Source organism: Camellia sinensis, unplaced genomic scaffold, assembly GCF_055761805.1.
Source record: "Camellia sinensis isolate YWXY unplaced genomic scaffold, ASM5576180v1 Unanchor3, whole genome shotgun sequence".
NCBI lineage: Eukaryota > Viridiplantae > Streptophyta > Magnoliopsida > Ericales > Theaceae > Camellia > Camellia sinensis.
The window spans coordinates 14,059,234-14,074,092 of record NW_028129178.1 but is presented as its reverse complement, the minus strand read 5'-3'; positions in this window follow the sequence as shown (position 1 = coordinate 14,074,092).

Sequence of the window (14,859 nt, the reverse complement as noted above, 5' to 3'; positions counted from 1 at the left end):
AGGTTGCGCAATAACAGAAAACAAGGCCGCAGCCTCAACAGATTCGCCCAGTAGCAAGTCAAACTCGCCAAGTGCTCCCAACATCTCCCATTCCCGGATGGCTATACAAGCTACATCACTAATGGTTTTCCTACTAAGGGCATCGGCCACAACATTGGCCTTTCCCGGATGATAATGCAACTCAAAATCATAATCCTCGATGAACTCCATCCATCTCCTCTGCCTCAAATTCAAGTCTCTCTGTGTAAACAGATATTTCAAACTCTTATGATCCGAGAATACCTCGAACCTCTCACCATAAAGGTAGTGCCTCCAGATTTTCAAGGCAAAGATCACAGCTGCTAACTCTAGGTCGTGTGTGGGGTAATTCTTCTCATGTATTTTCAACTGACGTGAGCCATAAGCTACCACTTTCCCCTCTTGCATCAACACACAACCCAAACCCTCTCGTGAGGCATCACAATAAACCGAGTAACCCAACCCTCTCTCCGGAATAATCAACACCGGTGCGGTGGTCAATCTAACTTTCAGCTCTTGGAACGACTTTTCACAAGCCTCACTCCACTCAAACTTGACTCCCTTCCTAGTCAGTCTAGTCAACGGTGACGCTAACCTGGAAAAATCTTTCACAAACCGACGGTAATACCCAGCTAATCCCAGAAAACTGCGGATCTCAAACACACTCTTAGGCTGTGCCCAATCTTGCACTGCCTCAACCTTGGATGTATCAACAGACACCCCTTCCCCGGATACCACGTGGCCTAAGAATTTGACTTCCCCCAGCCAGAACTCACACTTCCCAAACTTGGCATATAGCCTATGGGCTCTAAGCAATTCAAGCACCACTCTCAAGTGTTCCTCGTGCTCCCCCTCAGTAGGCGAATAGATAAGAATGTCGTCCACGAAGACAACCACAAATCGGTCTAAGAACTCCCGGAAAATCCGGTTCATCAAGTCCATAAAGACTGCCGGTGCATTGGTAAGCCCGAATGGCATCACCAAAAACTCATAATGGCCATACCGTGTACGGAATGCCGTTTTAGAAACATCCTCCTCCCTGACCCTCAACTGATGGTAACCCGATCTCAAGTCTATCTTAGAGAAACAACGGGAACCCTTCAACTGGTCAAACAAATCATCTATACGGGGCATAGGGTACTTATTCTTAACCGTAGCCCGATTCAACTTCCGATAGTCAATACACAATCTCAAGGCACCATCTTTCTTTTTAACAAAGAGGGCCGGCGCTCCCCACGGCGAAACACTAGGGCGAACAAAGCCCTTATCGAGCAATTCCTGGAGCTGAACTTTCAACTCCACCAACTCTGCTGGAGCAAAACGGTAAGGTGCCATAGAAATCGGCGCCGTACCAGGCACTAAATCAATAGAGAACTCTATCTCTTGGTGAGGTGGCAAACTAACAAGATCTTCGGGAAAGACATCCGAATACTCACAAACCACCCTTGGCAACACATTCTGAGTCTCAACACACTCGCTACTCTCAAGGCTAGCAAGTAAACCACTAAGCTCACTTCGCCCTCGCGAATCATACCCCGGTGGCAAAACACTACCAACCCGGTCTCCCAAGAAATGGAACCACTCCCCGCTCAAGGTACACAATGTAACCCTCTGGCGGTAGCAATCAATAACAGCCCGGTATGACGATAACCAGTCCATACCCAAAATAACATCAAAACCCTTCATGGGCATGACAACAAACGGAAAAGGAAGCCTATAGTCGGCGACCTCTATATCACAACCTCTAACACCCTGTTTCAGAATCAACTCACCACCCAAAGGCGATACCACACAAATAGGAGATGCTAACTGTGCTAACTCCAATTCCAAAACAGATGCAAATGCAGCAGATACAAAAGAATGAGATGCACCCGTGTCTATCAACACATTAGCAACCGAGTTGCAAAACAGAAAAGTACCTCTCACTACTGATGGAGCTGGTACTAAATCCTGCGCGGTAACAGCATACACGCGCCCCGTAGGCCCCTGGTCTACCTGCTCACCTCTCGGAGCAAAAGACTGCTGGACAGACTGGGATGACGAAGCTCCCGGATTGGCCCTCGAGGCCTGCACAGACTGAGCTGGCTGAAAACCCTGCGTCTGCCTAGAACCAGACGCTCCCGAAGTGGCACTCAACTGTGGGCAAAACCTCTTCATGTGCCCAGGTTGTCCACACTGATAACAAGTCAAGAGCTGCCCCCTGCCCAAACTCTGACTCTGCGGTCTAGCTGAAGAAGAAGCAGCTTTCTGACCCCCACCCTTCTGCGGGCAAACTGAAACCTTGTGACCTAACTGGCCACACTTGTAACAAGTGAATTCCCCCTGACCACCTCTCCCGGAGCCTGCACTCGGCACTGGGAAGGTCGATCTAGCAACACCACCCTGCGACTGCTGAGGGTTAGAACCCCTCTGCCTCCTGCCATCACTCTGACTATCCTGGCTCCTCTTGGAGCCTCTCTGCCCCTCATCCTCCTCTTGCATTATAAGCTCCATATGAGCTGCAGCATCCACTAGGTGTCTATACTCTCGAATATAAGACCCACCAATTCTCAACTTGAGGCCCCGCCTCAACTTCCGCTCAAACTCATAGCAACGGCGTTCCTCAGACGCCACCAGTTCCGGTGCAAACCTGGACAGACTGGTAAAAGTAGCCTCAAACTCGGCCACTGACAAGCCCTGCTGATTAAGCCGGCTAAACTGATCCCTCAGCTTCTCTCTAGCTACTGCAGACAAAAACCTCTCCTGAAAAGCATTCACAAATGCCTCCCAAGTACCACCAACACGAGTCTTCTCGTACTTCCACCATTGACCCGCATCTCCCTTCAGCTGGAAGGATGCCAAGGTCACTTTCAGTGCTCCGTCCTCGATGCCAAGCATCTCAAACGTCTTCGTTGTCTGTTCGAGCCATTCATCTGCCTTAAGCGGCTCTTTAGGATCCCCGATAAACTCGTCCGGATTACACCGAAAGAACTCCCTCTTCAAGAAGGAAGGCCCTGTCTCAGCTGCCTGATTCTCAGCCCTAAGAATACCCAAAGCTCCTGCTAACTCTCTGGCCAAGGCACCCATAGCCTGCTGACCTACTGGCTCGGCCACAGTGGCCTGTCCAACTCCCTCCTGCACTGCCGGAACCTCCTCCGGTAACGGTACTTCCTGCCTCGCAGGTCTACCACGCCTAGCACCCCTTCCTCGTCCTGACATCCTAATAAAGGCAATACAGAACGTTAGCACATTCACAAATGTGCCGAAACTAGACACTCACGTCCTAATGCATGGACAACTGTAATTCACTCCACATAAGCACATAAACACATAAGCACTTACGAATTTCATTTCCGGATAATGATAGTCCCGAGACGTTACTAGAGTTCCGGTTAGAAACAGCATTGATCAAGTGCTTTTCCAACAAGACTCCCAGAAACTCAAGGATCCAATCAACATCCTAGAAATTAAATCCCATACCCACATAGTCACATAAGCATGTTAGCATTTAAGCACATCACATATGATACTACATCTAAGTCTCTATCAAGCGAGACAAACCCATTGTGATACTAATCACTTCCCACGTACCCAAAGTATTCGAACCCGGTACGCTTTGATACCAAGTTGTAACGCCCTCAAAAAAACAACAATAAACCGATCTAATAAGACATACATTTACATATAAACTAACCACATTCTTTCATTCATTAGAGTTCCATTACATAAGTATTACATGTTAATCTCATAACAAAATGCCCTACGGGCTTACAGCTTTCCAAGTTAACACTTGGTTACAACAAGAGTTCTAACTCGTTTACACATTAAGCCCTTGGCTTGAAATTACATGTAATACATCAAAAGTAAAACGACAAAACTATGCCCGCCACTAGCCTCCCAGCTATGTCCTTGGAGGTGGCATGCTTCCTGCACCTGAAAATGATGTTCCCATATAGGGTGAGCCACAGCCCAGTAGAAATACACTAAACCAACCATGGACAATGACTAAAACATTAGCAATTGATAGTTGGTCAACACTGATACAATCACATAAATTACATATTTATGTCAACGACTTACAAGTCCCATTTACTTTTCATTTTCCCTTTTTCAACAGATAAGCATGCTAGCTCTATCATCATTTCCACAGATATGTATAAAAACTATATCTCACATTCAGATAAGCATAAAAGCTATATCCACAATCTCAACAGATATGTATATCAACAATATCCACAGATAAGCATACAAGCTGTATCCACATTCTACAACAGATATGTATATCAACAATATCCACAGATAAGCATACAAGCTGTATCCACACTTCACAAAGATAAGCATATGAGCTCTATCTTCACTTCTCTAGACAAGCATATGAGCTCTGTCTACGGAGTACATCCCCTATCTCCTCCAAATACCTAACCGGTTTAGAGGTACATCCCCTATCTTCCCCCAAACCGCGGAGTACATCCCCTATCTCCTCCTCTACACATAACGTATACAAACACACAGGTTCTATATACAATCACACAATACATATAATTAATGTATTCTATCAACCGTCAAGTTCCATGACACAATTCATTGATTAGTTTCAGTTTACTTAATCAACATACATTGTCTACAACAATCACGACTATCCTCCACCGATAGCCCAAGCAGTTATTTCTAAACAGAAAATAAATGCACAAATGGATATTCAATCAACATTTCATTCCCTCATTTCTCACCAATTAATTATCCCAATTAATTAAACAATGTAATTAGGCCATTCTCCATAATTACCATTTCAACCCTTAGGTCCCATTTTCATCAATTCCATTTCTCCATGCCAAACATGCATCTAGGTTTATTATGAATAAAACCCCAAACTTTCATAAAATTACCCAACCAAGCCCAACATCTCAAAATACCAAAATTTAAAGACAAAACCCATAGAGAGGAGTAGGTTATCCCTACCTCAAATTCGGAGTCCCAAAGGAGAAGACGACAAAACCCAACGTGCTCCAAAACCCGAGATTTTCAGATTAAAATGAAGCCCTCGACGATCAACAACTTTTTTGTAAAGGCCAAAGGTGAGCAAATCACTCCTACTAGATCAAAACCTAGAGAGAAGGTAGAACCTAGAGTGAGAGGCTCAACAATGGTGATTTTGGAAAAGTAAGAGAGAGAAGAGAAAGTAAAAAGTGATTTGGAAAGTCACAATTTCGGGACTTAAACCCAGTCTCCCGCTCGAGCGTAGAACACCCCGCTCGAGCGGCCACTCACAGACTTCCGCTCGAGCGGCTAACCTCCCGCTCGAGCGCAGAATGCACTCGCTCAGCACATTTGCAGAACCAGACCTCCGCTCGAGCTCCCAACCCTACGCTCGAGCGTACAACACTGCACAACAAATACTGGATGGGTGTATTCCACGCTCGAGCGCCAACATCTACGCTCGAGCGGACAGGCCAAAATCTGGGCAACTAGTTTTGGCTTCTAAACTCAACCAACCTGAAACAAACCTGCCCAACACATCCCATAACTCAAATACTAAGTAAAAAGGATGTAGACAAGATAATAAACAACTACCAACATCCACGGACACATGTCCGGATCACTGTACAACAAGGGTAAACCCGAGATCGCTATAAGACTATTCAAACAGATGTTCCTACGGTGAACAGGTACGAATTCAAAATCACATATTATCACATAATGGCACACAAAATCATGCTAAACACATAACCATAAACAAATTAAGGACCAATTTAGCATAATACAGAACAGGAGTATCACAGTCTTCCCCCCTTTAGGAAGTTTGGTCCGCCAAACTTAAGTTACCTTCGTCAGAAAACAAATGTGGGTAGCGTAGTCGCATTTCCTCCTCTTTTTCCCACGTGGCATCCGTCCCATAGTACTCTTTCCATTTTACTTTCACCATTGGGATGGACTTGTTTCTCAATTCTTTCACTTGTCGGTCAACAATTCTTTCTGGCGATTCCGCATATTCCATATTTTCATCAATAGCAACCCGGTGATAATCAATCACATGGAACGGGTCTCGGAGGTAACCTCTCAACATTGACACGTGAAATACATTGTGGATTTGTTCAAATCCCAGTGGCAAAGCAACTCTATAAGCAACTGGACCAAGTCTCTCCAAAATCTGGAACGGCCCAATGTAGCGGGGCGACAACTTGCCCTTTTTCCCAAATCTGACTTGGCCTTTCATCGGAGAAACACGGATGAACACATGGTCACCAACCTTATACTCAAGAGGTCTTCTCCGGACGTCTGCATAATTCTTTTGTCGGTCCTGAGCTGTTTTGAGCCTTTGACGAATAGTCTTGATTTTCTCAAAAGTATCCTGCACAATCTCTGGCCCAAGCAAGGCTCTGTCCCCGACCTCTGCCCAACAAATGGGTGATCTACACCTCCTAGAATTTACTGAATAATTTACGGAGAATTTCTTTGGAATTTAGTTAGTAATTTACTGAGAATTTACTAAGTAATTTACTAAGAATTTATTGAGAATTTTCTAAGCAATTTACTTTATAATTTACTAAAAATTTTCTGAGTAATTTAATGAGAATTTACTAAGTAATTTACCGAGTAATTTATTGTGAATTTACTGAGTGATTTACTCGGAATTTATTGAGTAATCTACGTAGCAATTTGCTGGGTAATGTTCTGAGTAATTTACTGGGAATTGAATGAGTAATTTACTGAGCTTTTTTTGAGTGATTTACCATGAAATTATGAAAAATTTACTTCAAATTTTCTAAATAATTTACTAAGGATTAACTAGGAATTTACTTAGTAATTAATTGAGAATTTACTGAATAATTTACTGAGAATTTCTTGGGAATTTAATTAGTAATTTAATGAGAATTTACTAAGTAATTTACTAAGAATTTACTAGGAATTTATTGAGAATTTTCTAAGTTATTTACTTTATAATTTGCAGAGAATTTTCCGAGAATTTACTGAGAAATTTAATGAGAATTTACTGAGTAATTTACCGAGTAATTTACTGAGTGATTTACTCAGAATTTACTGAATAATTTACTTAGCAATTTACAGGGTAATGCTCTGAGTAATTTACTGAGATTTTATCGAGTAATTTACCATAAAATTATGAAAAATTTACATCGAATTTTCTAAATAATTTACTGAGGATTTATTAGGAATTTACTAGGTAATTAATTGAGAATTTACTGAATAATTTACTGAGAATTTCTTGGGAATTTAATTAGCAATTTACTGTGAATTTATTCAGTAATTTATTTCAAATTTATTTGAAATTTATTGAGAATTTTCTAAGCAATTTACTTTATAATTTACTGAAAATTTTCTAGGAATTTACTGAGTAATTCAATGAGAATTTACTTAGTAATTTACCGAGTAATTTGCTGGCAATTTATTTAGTGATTTTCTCAGAATTTATTGAGTAATTTACTCAGTAATTTACTGAGATTTTATTGAGAAATTTTATGTGAAATTATGAAAAATTTACTTCAAATTTTCTAAATAATTTTACTAAGGATTTATTAGGAATTTACTAGGTAATTAATTGAGAATTTACTGAATAATTTACAGAGAATTTCTTTGGAATTTAAATAGTAATTTACTGAGAATTTACTAAGAATTTATTGGGAATTAATTGAGAATTTTCTTAGCAATTTTCTTTAAAATTTACTGAAAATTTTCTGGGAATTTACTGAGTAATTTAATGAGAAATTACTGAGTAATTTACCGAGTAATTTACTGTGAATTTACTGAGTGATTTACTCGGAATTTATTGAGTAATCTACTTAGCAAGTTGCTGGGTAATGTTCTGAGTAATTTACTGGAAATTGAATGAGTAATTTACTGAGTTTTTATTGAGTAATTTGCCATGAAATTATGAAAAATTTACTTCGAATTTTCTAAATAGTTATTGAGGATTAACTCAGAATTTACTTAGTAATTAATTGGGAATTTAATGAATAAATTACTGAGAATTTATTGAGAATTTTCTAAGTAATTTACTTTATAATTATTGAGAATTTTGTGGGAATTTACTGAGAAATTTAATGAGAAGTTACTGAGTAATTTACCGAGTATTTTACTGGCAATTTACTGAGTGATTTACTCAGAATTTACTGAATAATTTACTTAGCAATTTACAGGGTAATGTTCTGAGTAATTTACTTAGATTTTATTGAGTAATTTACCATGAAATTATGAAAAATTTACTTCAAAGTTTCTAAATAATTTTACTGAGGATTTATTAGGAATTTATTGAATAATTTACGGGGAATTTCTTGGGAATTTAGTTAGTAATTTACTGAGAATTTACTAAGCAATTTACTTAAAATTTATTGGGAATTTATTGAGAATTTTCTAGACAATTTACTTTATAATTTACTGAAAATTTTTTAGGAATTTACTGTGTAATTCAATGAGAATTTACTTAGTAATTTACCGAGCAATTTACTGGCAATTTATTTATTGATTTACTCAGAATTTACTGAGTAATTTACTTAGCAATTTACAGGGTAATGTTCTGAGTAATTAACTGAGAATTCAATGAGTAATTTACTGAGATTTTATTCAGTAATTTTCTGTGAAATTATGAAAAATTTACTTCAAATTTTCTAAATAATTTTACTAAGGATTTATTAGGAATTTACTGGGTAATTAATTGAGAATTTACTAAATAATTTATGGAGAATTTCTTGGGAATTTAATTAGTAATTTACTGAGAATTTACTAAGTAATTTACTAAGAATTTATTGAGAATTTTCTAAGCAATTTACTTTATAATTTACTGAAAATTTTCTTGGAATTTACTAAGTAATTTAATGAGAATTTACTGAGTAATTTACCGAGTAATTTACAGTGAATTTACTGAGTGATTTACTCAGAATTTATTGAGTAATATACGTAGCAATTTACTGGGTAATGTTCTGAGTAATTTACTGGGAATTAAATGAGTAATTTACTGAGATTTTATTGAGTAATTTACCATGAAATTATGAAAAATTTACTTCGAATTTTCTAAATAATTTATTGAGGATTAACTAGGAATTTACTTGGTAATTAATTAGGAATTTACTGAATAATTTACAGAGAATTTCTTGGGAATTTATTTAGTAATTTACTGAGAATTTAGTAAGTAATTTACTAAGAATTTACTGGGAATTTATTGAGAATTTTTTAAGTAATTTACTTTATAATTTGCTGAGAATTTTCCGGGAATTTACTGAGAAATTTAATGAGAATTTACTGAGTAATTTACCGAGGAATTTGCTGGCAATTTACTGAGTGATTTATTCAGAATTTACTGAATAATTTACTAAGCAATTTACAAGGTATTGTTCTGAGTAATTTACTGAGATTTTATTGAGTAATTTACCGTAAAATTATGAAAAATTTACTTCGAATTTTCTAAATAATTTACTGAGGATTTACTAGGAATTTACTAAGTAATTAATTGAGAATTTACTGAATAATTTACTGAGAATTTTTTGGAAATTTAATTAGCAATTTATTTGAAATTTATTAAGAATTTTCTAAGCAATTTACTTTATAATTTACTGAAACTTTTCTAGGAATTTACAGAGTAATTCAATGAGAATTTACTTAGTAATTTACCGAGTAATTTACTGGCAATTTATTTAGTGATTTACTCAGAATTTACTGAGTAATTTACTTAGCAATTTACTGGGTAATGTTCTGAGTAATTTACTGAGAACTCAATGAGTAATTTACTGAGATTTTATTGAGTAATTTTCCGTGAAATTATGAAAAATTTACTTCAAATTTTCTAAATAATTTCACTGAGGATTTATTAGGAATTTACTGAGTAATTAATTGAGAATTTACTGAACAATTTGCTGAGAATTTCTTGGGAATTTAATTAGTAATTTACTTAGAATTTACTAAGTAATTTACTAAGAATTTATTGTGAATTTATTTAGAATTTTCTAAGCAATTTACTTTATAATTTACTGAAAATTTTTTAGGAATTTACTGAGTAATTTAATGAGAATTTACTGAGTAATTTACTGTGAATTTACTGAGTGATTTACTCGGAATTTATTGAGTAATCTACTTAGCAATTTGCTGGGTAGTGTTCTGAGTAATTTACTAGCAATTGAATGAGTAATTTACTGAGATTTTATTGAGTAATTTAACATGAAATTATGAAAAATTTACTTCAAATTTTCCAAATAATTTATTGAGGATTAACTTGGAATTTTCTTAGTAATTAATTGGGAATTTACTGAATAATTTACTGAGAATTTCTTATGAATTTAATTAGTAATTTATTGAGAATTTACTAAGTAATTTGCTAAGAATTTATTGAGAATTTTCTAAGTAATTTACTTTATAATTTGCAGAGAATTTTCTGCGAATTTACTAAGAAATTTAATGAGAATATACTGAGTAATTTATAGGCAATTTACTGAATTTACTGAGTGATTTACTCGGAATTTATTGAGTAATCTATTTAGCAATTTGCTGGGTAGTGTTTTGAGTAATTTACTGGCAATTGAATGAGTAATTTACTGAGATTTTATTGAGTAATTTAACATGAAATTATGAAAAATTTACTTCAAATTTTTTAAATAATTTATTGAGGATTAACTTGGAATTTGCTTAGCAATTAATTCGGAATTTACTGAATAATTTACTGAGAATTTCTTTTGAATTTAATTAGTAATTTATTGAGAATTTACTAAGTAATTTGCTAAGAATTTATTGGGAATTTATTGAGAATTTTCTAAGTAATTTACTTTATAATTTGCAGAGAATTTTCTGCGAATTTACTAAGAAATTTAATGAGAATATACTGAGTAATTTACAGGCAATTTACTGAGTGATTTACTCAGAATTTACTGAATAATTTATGTAACAATTTACAGGGTAATGTTCTGAGTAATTTACTGAGATTTTACTGAGTAATTTACCGTAAAATTTTGAAAAATTTACTTCGAATTTTCTAAATAATTTACTGAGGATTTATTAGGAATTTACTAAGTAATTAATTAAAAATTTACTGAATAATTTACTGAGAATTTCTTGGGAATTTATTTAGCAATTTACTGAGAATTTACTAAGTAATTTACTAAGAATTTATTGAAAATTTATTGAGAATTTTCTAAATAATTTACTTTATAATTTAGTGAAAATTTTCTAGGAATTTACTTAGTAATTCAATGAGAATTCACGTAGTAATTTACCGAGTAATTTACTGGCAATTTATTTAGTGATTTACTTAGAATTTACTGAGTAATTTACTTAGCAATTTATTGGGTAATGTTCTGCGTAATTTACTGAGAACTCAATGAGTAATTTACTGAGATTTTATTGAGTAATTTTTTGGGAAATTATGACAAATTTATTTCAAATTTTCTAAATAATTTTACCAAGGATTTATTAGGAATTTAATGGGTAATTAATAGAGAATTTGCTGAATAATTTACGAAGAATTTCTTGGAAATTTAATTAGTAATTTATTGAGAATTTACTAAGTAATTTAGTAAGAATTTATGGGGAATTTATTGAGAATTTTCTAAGCAATTTACTTTATAATTTACTTAAAATTTTCTGGGAATTTACTGAGTAACTTAATGAGAATTTACTGACTAATTTACTGCGAATTTACTGAGTGATTTACTCGAAATTTATTGAGTAATTTACTTAGCAGTTTGCTGGGTAATGTTCTGAGTAATTTACTGGGAATTTACTGAATAATTTACTGAGAATTTACTAAGTAATTTACTAAGAATTTACTGGGAATTTATTGAGAATTTTCGAAGTAATTAACTTTATAATTTGCTAAGAATTTTCTGAGAATTTACTGAGAAATTTAATGAGAATTTACTGAGTAATTTACTGGCAATTTGCTGAGTGATTTAGTCAGAATTTACTGAATAATTTACTTAGCAATTTACAGGATACTGTTCTGAGTAATTTACTAAGATTTTATTGAGTAATTTACCGTAAATTTATGAAAAATTTACTGAGGATTTACTAGGATTTTTACTAGGTAATTAATTGAGAATTTACTGAATAATTAATTGAGAATTTATTCAGTAATTTATTGACAACTTATTTGAAATTTATTGAGAATTTTCTAAGCAATTTACTATATAATTTCTTGAAGATTTTCTAGGAATTTACTGAGTAATTCAATGAGAATTTACTCAGTAATTTACAGAGTAATTTACTGGCAATTTATTTAGTGATTTACTCAGAATTTACTGAGTAATTTACTTAGAAATTTATTTGGTAATGTTCTGAGTAATTTACTGAGAATTCAATGAGTAATTTACTGAGATTTTATTGAGTAATTTTTCGTGAAATTATGAAAAATTTACTTCAAATTTTCAAAATAATTTTACTGAGGATTTATTAGGAATTTACTAGGTAATTAATTGAGAATTTACTGAATAATTTACAGGGAATTTCTTGGGAATTTAATTAGTAATTTACTGAGAATTTACTAAGTAATTTACTAAGAATTTATTGGGAATTTATTGAGAATTTTCTAAGCAATTTACTTTATAATTTACTAAAAATTTTCTGGGAATTTACTGAGTAATTTAATGAGAATTTACTGAGTAATTTACCGAGTAATTTACTGTGAATTTATTGAGTGATTTCTTCGGAATTTATTGAGTAATCTACTTAGCAATTTGCTGGGTAATGTTCTGAGTAATTTACTTGGAATTGAATTAGTAATTTACTGAGATTTTATTGAGTAATTTACCATGAAATTATGAAAAATTTACTTCGAATTTTCTAAATAATTAACTGAGGATTAACTAGGAATTTACTTAGTAATTAATTGAGAATTTACTGAATAATTTACTGAGAATTTCCTGAGAATTTAATTAGTAATTTACTAAGTAATTTACTAAGAATTTACTGGGAATTTATTGAGAATTTTCTAAGTAATTTACTTTATAATTTGCTAAGAGTTTTATGGGAATTTACTGAGAAATTTAATGAGAATTGGCTGAGTAATTTACCGAGTAATTTACTGGCAATTTCCGGAGTCATTTACTCAGAATTTACTGAATAATTTACTTAGCAATTTACAGGGTAATGTTCTGAGTAATTTACTGAGATTTTATTTAGTAATTTACTGTAAAATTATAAAAAATTTACTTTGAATTTTCTAAATAATTTACTGAGGATTTACTAGGAATTTACTAAGTAATTAATTGAGAATTTACTGAATAATTTACCGAGAATTTCTTGGGAATTTAATTAGCAATTTACTGCGAATTTATTCAGTAATTTATTGACAATTTATTTGAAATTTATTGAGAATTTTCTAAGCAATTTACTTAATAATTTACTGAAAATTTTCTAGGAATTTACTGAGTAATTCAATGAGAATTTACTTAGTAATTTACCTAGTAATTTACTTAGCAATTTACTGGGTAATGTTCTGAGTAATTTACTGAGAATTCAATGTGTAATTTACGGAGATTTTATTGAGTAATTTCCCATGAAATTATGAAAAATTTACTTCAAATTTTCTAAATAATTTTACTAAGGATTTATCAGGAATTTACTGGGTAATTAATTGAGAATTTACTGAATAATTTGTGGAGAATTTCTTGGGAATTTAATTAGTAATTTACAAAGAATTTATTAAGTAATTTACTAAGAATTTATTGGGAATTTTCTAAGCAATTTACTTTATAATTTACTGAAAATTTTCTGGGAATTTACTGAGTAATTTAATGAGAATTTTCTGAGTAAATTACCGAGTGATTTCTTCGGAATTTATTGAGTAATCTACTTAGCAATTTGCTGGGTGATGTTCTGAGTAATTTGCTGGGAATTGAATGAGTAATTTTTTGAGATTTTATTGAGTAATTTACCATGAAATTATGAAAAATTTACTTCGAATTTTCTAAATAATTTATTGAGGATTAACTAGGAATTTACTTAGTAATTAATTGAGAATTTACTGAATAATTGACTGAGAATTTCTTGAGAATTTAATTAGTAATTTACTGAGAATTTACTAAGAATTTACTGGAAATTTATTGAGAATTTTCTAAGTAATTTACTTTATAATTTGCTGAGAATTTTTTGGGAATTTATTGGGAAATTTAATGAGAATTTACTGAGTAATTTACCGAGTAATTTACTGGCAATTTACTGAGTGATTTACTTAGAATTTACTGAATAATTTACTTAGCAATTTACAGGGTAATGTTCTGAGTAATTTACTGAGATTTTATTGAGTAATTTACCGTAAAATTTTGAAAAATTTACTTCAAATTTTCTAAATAATTTACTGAGGATTTATTAGGAATTTACTAGGTAATTAATTGAGAATTTACTGAATAATTTACTGTGAATTTCTTGGGAATTTAATTAACAATTTACTGAGAATTTATTCAGTAATTTACTGACAATTTATTTGAAATTTATTGAGAATTTTCTAAGCAATTTACTTTATAATTTACTTAAAATTTTCTAGGAATTTACTGAGTAATTCAATGAGAATTTACTTAGTAATTTACCGAGTAACTTACTGGAAATTATTTGGTGATTTTCTCAGAATTTACTAAGTAATTTACTTAGCAATTTACTAGGTAATGTTCTGAGTAATCTACTGAGAATTCAATGAGTAATTTACAGAGATTTTATTGTGTAATTTTTCGTGAAATTATGAAAATTTTACTTCAAATTTTCAAAACAATTTTATTGAGGATTTATAAGGAATTTACTGGGTAAGTAATTGAGAATTTACTGAATAATTTACAGAGAATTTCCTGGGAATCTAATTTGTAATTTACTGAGAATTTACTAAGAATTTATTGGGAATTTATTGAGAATTTTCTAAGCAATTTACTTTATAAT